We start from the raw sequence: 7,100 nt of genomic DNA on the forward strand, positions 1-7,100 counted from the left end.
AAGAATGGGAATGGGTGGGTAGGGAAGTGGGGGGCGCTATGGGGGACTTTTGGGATAGCATTGGAAATGTAATTGAGGAAAATATGTAATAAAAATATAAAAAAAAATAAAATAAAATGTAATTACCCAAAAAAAAAAATGAAGTATGCCCATAAATGGGGAGGTGATGTATGGAGGTTGTGTATATATGAATTCTCACCTAGTGTAATCACTTTGGGGTAGGGGCAGCTAAGTCAAATAGTTCTCAGGAGAAATTAATCTAGGGCTGGGTCAAAGGAGCCATCAATACTAGACCTGTTAAAAAGTTGGCATCTACAGTGTTCCAGCTTGGAATCAATATCACAAATAGGACCCAGAAGAGCAGCCAAGGTGACACTGTGGAGAAAAATTGTCTGTGAGTAGAGTCAGAAAGAGGGAAGTCCAGAAGGACCAGGAGCTGGAAGCTGAGCTGGGACTCAAAATAACTCAGGTTTAAACACTCCTTGGGCCTCTGCAAAGCCTTGCCTTGCTGATAACACTGATTTGGAAGGAAGCTTGACTTCACTCTTAACAACCAGAGCCTTTGATTAAGAAATAAGGGAAGTAAAAACGCAGTGCTGGAGATTTGGGGTATAATTTGTGTTTAGGCATCATTTTAAAAATTTGTAGTTGGTCTCGCTGAGCTCCCATGAGTCCCAGTCAGTTGATTCTGTGGGCCACGTTCTCGAGGTGTGTCCTTGACTTCTCTGGTTCCTTTGATCCTTTCCCCCTATCCTCTGAAGGATTCCCAGAGCTCTGTCTAATGTTTGGCTGTGGTACTCTGCATCTGCCCCCATCAGTTGTTGGATGAAGTGTCTTTGATGATGATTTTTTTCTTTCCTTTTTATTTATTTATTTTTTATTAGATATTTTCTTTATATACATTTCAAATGCTATCCTGAAAGTTTCCTATACCTACCCACTCCCGCTTCTTGGACCTGGCATTCCCCTGTACTGGGGCATATAAAGTTTGCAAGACCAAGGGGTCTCTCTTCCCAGTGATGGCCAACTAGGCCATCCTCTGATACATATGCAGCAAGAGATATGAGCTCTGGGGGTACTGGTTAGTTCATATTGTTGTTCCACCTATAGTGTTGCAGGCCCCTTCAGCTCCTTGGGTGCTTTTTCTAGTTTCTCCATTGGGGACCCTGTGTTCCATCTTATAGATGATTTTGTTAGGCTCTGGTTATGAACATTATATAGGCAGGACAAACGGTAGATCGAGGGTTTTGAGGCTGGGTTTGTCTCTCAATCTTTCTACTTGAGGCCTTGCATGGTTACAGAAGATGGCTGGTTCAAACTCCAAGTCCTTCATTATTAGGAGGCTTTGCTAGAGTTACTCTCATAGACTCCATGGAGTTTTCATTGCACTAGGTTTCCACCTTATTCCCCAAATGCCCTCAATTCCAAAATGCTCCCCCATTCCAGCCAGTATTTTCTTCCTCCCCACCACCTGATCCCTCCTGATCCCAACCCCACTCGTCCTCTTAGTCCACCAATAAAATCTATTCTATTTCCCCTTCCCAAGGAGGAGATACTTACACCCTACCCTACCCCTAAAGCCCTCCTTGTTACTTAGCCTCTCTGGGTCTGTGGACTATATTGTAGTTGTCTTTTACTTTACAGCTAATATCCACTTATAAGTGAACACATACTATGTTTGTCTTTTCTGAGTCTACACTTGGGGGGTGGGGGAGGAGGGGAAACTACAGTCAAGATGGAATATATGAGAGGCAATTGAAAAAAGTCATATCATAACTGAGATGTGCTATAAGTACACATTAGATTTCAAAGAGTTAGTATGAGGGAAGGTAAAATTATCTGAAAATCTTTAACATTAAACGAATGTTTAAAAAAAACCTATATTTTGATTATAGAGGACAAAATAAAGTGGACATACTATTGAAATAGAAAAAAGACTCCCTTTTGAGTGTACTTTCTCAGCTTCCTGTTGGTGGTTAGAGATATCACCTGCTTCTTGTGACCTTTTGACTTTCTTTTTTTTTAATTTTTAATATTTTTTTATTACGTATTTTCCTCAATTACATTTCCAATGCTATCCCAAAAGTCCCCCATACCCTCCCCACCACTTCCCTACCCACCCATTCCCATTTTTTTGGTCCTGGCGTTGCCCTGTACTGGGGCATATAAAGTTTGTGTGTCCAATGGGCTTTTTTCCAGTGATGGCTGACTAGGCCATCTTTTGATACATATGCAGCTAGAGTCAAGAGCTCCGGGGTTCTGGTTAGTTCATAATGTTGTTCCACCTATAGGGTTGCAGATCCCTTTAGCTCCTTGGGTACTTTCTCTAGCTCCTCCATTGGAAACCCTGTGATCCATCCACTAGCTGACTGTGAGCATCCACTTCTGTGTTTGCTAGGCCCNGGCATAGTCTCNCAAGAGACAGCTATATCTGGGTCCTTTCAGCAAAATCTTGCTAGTGTATGCAATGGTGTCAGCGTTTGGAAGCTGATTATGGGGTGGATCCCCGGATACGGCAGTCTCTAGATGGTCCATCCTTTCGTCACAGCTCCAAACTTTGTCTCTGTAACTCCTTCCATGGGTGTTTTGTTCCCTGTTCTAAGAAGGGGCACAGTGTCCACACTTTGGTCTTCATTCTTCTTGAGTTTCATGCATTTAGCAAATTGTATGACCTTTTGACTTTCATTCTATAATGGATTCTAACCCTCTAGAACCATAAACATAAAAATAAACTCTGCCTTTTGTAGAAGAAAAAAAATGTATTTGAAATTTTAAAATCAGGTTTTTCTAAATAACATTTGCTTTTTCATTAACAAGCTCTTTTTTCAACTTCAAAATTTGAAAATCATATAACAGCATAAATAATTTGTCACTATTAAGAGATAAGTAACTTTTATTTGTATGTTTTATTTTTTTACCTTTTCAACAAAGCTAATTAACTGTGCGTTTGCCCGTTTACATGCTGCTCTTCACTGTGCTCCCTAGTTGGACTGCATAATGTAGCTCCCGAGTATGCTTCTCCACGCCATAGAAACAGCACTTGAAAACATTCTTTGAAAATACCAAGTTTTCCTCCCAGTGAAATAGTCTTTCATATAGGTAAAATCTAATTTATTTACCAAATTCTCTTCTTGATAGATATTTAGATCCTTTTTATGAATTATACTATTATAAATTATAATGCTATGAATAGAATTGTGTAAAGCCCTTTATGGGTAATATTTCCTTCTCATTTCCCTGCCCAGCTATGAGAGGTGATTTCTTACACATACTCCTTTTAACATATGAGGAAACTAAGAACTCAAGAAATTTTTTTTTTTCTTTAAAATCACTGTTCTAGTTTGGGTTTCGCAGAAACACAGTTAGATGGGAATCCAAGTTCAAGGCATTTATTTAAGAGTTCTCAAGAAGCACTCTTCAGGGAGATGTGACCCTGATATGAAAAAGGGAAGATGACCAAGAAAGTAGTCACCACCAAGCACGTTGGTAGCCAGAGCCTGATCTTGCAGGGACAGTGCAGTCTCTATCTCAGAGTTAGCCGATTGAAGACCTGGGCCCTTTTCACCAAGCCTAGTCTCAACAGAGACTGCTTTCAAAGAGTGTTAATTTCTATATCATTTTCCATTCTATGGTACAGAGACAGATGTAGAATGATAGGGGAAAGCAGGCCCTGGTGGCAACATCAGTGTAGGGCATCAGAAGCGAGGCAGCATTCACTACAGTGGTGAGTTCAAGGTAAACCTGGAGGCTAGCGGACAGACAGACAGACAGACAGACAGACACACACACACACACACACACACACACACACATGCTGATGGTGTCATATGGCCAGACTACAGTCAGCCTGGGATGCAAATGAAGAAGTGCTTAACTGAGGAGCTCAGGACTTCAGTGACCTGGCTTTGCAAAGAGAAAACCTCCCTGTGACTTTGAGCAAGTTACTTCATCTGCTAAAGCTCCAGGATTTGGTGAGGATAATGCTTCAGGCAATATCTAAGTGAAAGGCTAGTTGGCGGGGGGGGGGGGGGGTGCAAAGAGTGTGTCTCTGGGCATTTGTGTTGAGGACAAGACCATCATCTGTTTAGCGTTACTTACTGACCATTCCATCATGTGGGTAGGAATCACATCTTGCAGATATTCAGTGCTTCCTTGGGACTATCTAATTAAAAGAAATTAAATAGAAGATGAGCCTGTTCCCTGAGTTTATGAGATGAGTCGTTTTCCAGATTAATTACACAATATACAAAATACACATGGCTCATTGAAATACAGCACAAGTCCTTGATGAATTTTGGAGTATTTCATTTTTCTCTGGCAAGAGGGAGACAAATATACAACTGCTCATCTCTATGCACCGGCCGTCATCAGGTCTGGAGTCCCCAAGGAAAGGGCTTAATTGCTCCATAAGCTTCATATTCAAGGGCTCCTCGGTGCTAAGCTCTTGCCGAACTGCATGAAAGTAAAAGTGACAAAGATAGCAAGTGACACATTTATCAAATATGCAGATTCCGAAGAAGTCATTGTGTGTTGCTCATGCCAATGAGGCTCCAGATGGAACCTGGCACTCCTGCAGCCCTCCCGCCCAATTTAAGGTCACAGGAAAGGGTGAGACCAAAGCAAACTGGGGATTAAAAATCCATATGGACTAACTACAAAACCCAAGCTTATTCTCTGAGGTCACCTATTTCTGTGTTCTCTCCCCTGAGTATATTCTAAAATTTAATCAACTACTGGTAAGCAAATTTTTGGTTTGTGTTTTTGAGACAGGATCTCATTGTAATTCAAACTGGCCTAGAACCCACTAAGTAGCCCAAGCTAGCTTGTTTCATACATGAGGCAATCATCCTACCTGAGTGTCCAAGTGCTGAAATTACAGGCATGAGCCACCATGCTTGGTGTGAGAATGCAAGTATGATTTGACTACACTGAGCCATTCTTAAGTGGCAAGCTCCCAGAGTAAGATTTCAATACTCAGCTCTACCCTGGTCCATGCCTGTATACACCTTTACCCGTATTTTATTTTTCTGTAATGTGAAATATAAATTAATGTTGCAAAGATTTGGATTTATAAATTAACAGGCTTATTCTGAGACACTACAACTTTCTGATGATTAATTTGGATTGTCAGCTCGAATAGGCCAACAAATGCCTAGTGGATCAGTGAAGCAGAACTCTCTAGGTGTGTCTCTGGTAGCATTTGCAATGACAATGGATCCTGAAAGCTCTGACCTAATGAATGAATTAGCCATTGATGGATTAGCACATGATGATATATTGGACATGCTGAAGGTCGAGAGGTGGGGCTGAATTGGAGAAAGTAGGTCACCAGGGCATGTCCTTACCCCATTAAATTCCTGGGTCCTCTGCTCTCAGCTTTCTATCTGCCAAGAATCAAAGAACAACCTCTACAACATGTTCGCACCCCAAAATGCTCTATCCAAACTCAAGGATCAAATAAGCACACACTGAGCCCTCTACAGCTATAGGCAAAACTAATTCTTAAATTATAATGTCAGGGTTTTTTTTAAATATACTTTTTATTTAAAGTCCATTTTAAAAAATTTGCAAACAAACAAAAAATACTACCCACTAAGATGAATGAACCCCAAAGTCTAGTAGAATAGGAGAGGGTAACTTCCTCTACTATTGCTACTTTATATTTTGAAAGGCTGTCTCTCTGAATCCAGAGCTCACCAGCTGGCTAAGACCTGCCTGCTGATGAGCTCAGGAATTCACAAGTCTCCACCTCGCCAGCGCTTAGATCACAGGTGTGTGCAGTCACTTCAGCTTTTCTGTGGGAGCTGAGGGTCCCAATTTAGGACCTTCTGCTTGGGCAGTGTGAGTCAAGGCAGAGAAGAGAGTGGATGAAAGAATTGCCGCATCACAGTCACCGAGGATGCAAAATGAGGTTCTCAACCTTTGGATCTTGACCCCTTTAGGGTGGTATATCAGATATCCTTCATATCAGCCATTTGCTTTACAACTCCTATCAGGAACAAAATTACAGTTATGAAGCAGCAGCGAAAATAATTTTATGGTTGGGGTCACCACTCCATAAGGAACTGTGTTAAAGGATCACAGCATTAGGAGGGTTAAGAACTACTGCTGTAAATGTTCTATGTCTTTGTGAGGAGATGCCATATTTTGGCAACTGTAAAGACACTTTAAAATTCATGGTTGCTAATACCCTGAATGGAAACTCGAAGGGTACGGCTGAGGCTCAACCATTACGAACTTGGCAGGAGAATGAGCAGCTTTGTTTACTGCTCAATCCCTAGCCCCTTGAACCATGCTCAGTGATTTTACTAATGAAGGGATTTTTTCAGATACTTCTTGTGTCGGTGAGAACCATCTGTGCTTTCTAACCAGAGAGGAAAGTGTTGAGAAAGCTGAGAAGGTCTTGGGCTCCCTGGATCTTGGAGTCTCTCCAGATTTAGAGACCTGATTGGGGACTTAGCCGTCAGTAGGGAACTCTACTAAGATTTAAAAAAAAAAAAAAGTACAAAAATGGATTGTGTGAGAGGGGCAAGGGGATGGAGTCTGGGCTTGGGGTAATGAGCATGCCATTAACATACAAGCAGAGGCCACAGTACAACTTGCAAGGGTTCATCTTCTCTTTCCACCATGTCTGTTCCAAGGGTCAAACTCAGGTCGCCAGGATTAGTATTAGGCACCTTAAAAGAAACAAAACAACAACAACAACACAACAAAGAACAATTCAAAATCTAGCAAATATTTTAGGTCTTGCCAACTATAAGGTGCCTGTTCCATTTACCCAACTCTACCATTTGTAACATGAGGGCAGCTATAGAGAATGATGATAGCTGGGGCATGAGATGTTTCCCACAAGCCCCTGTATTTGAATACTTGGTGCCCCTGGTAGTCATGCTATGGGGGGAGGTTATGGAACCATTAGTTGAAGGTGGAACCTCACTGGAGGAGGTGGGTCACTGGAGGAAGTGGGTCACTGGAGGAAGTGGGTCACTGGAGGAGGTGGGTCACTGGAGGAAGTGGGTCACTGGAGGAAGTGGGTCACTGGAGGAGGTGGGTCACTGGAGGAAGTTGGTCACTGGAGGAGGGCTTTGCAGTTTAAATCC

This window comes from Mus caroli, chromosome 4, assembly GCF_900094665.2.
Source record: "Mus caroli chromosome 4, CAROLI_EIJ_v1.1, whole genome shotgun sequence".
Taxonomy (NCBI): Eukaryota; Metazoa; Chordata; class Mammalia; order Rodentia; family Muridae; genus Mus; species Mus caroli.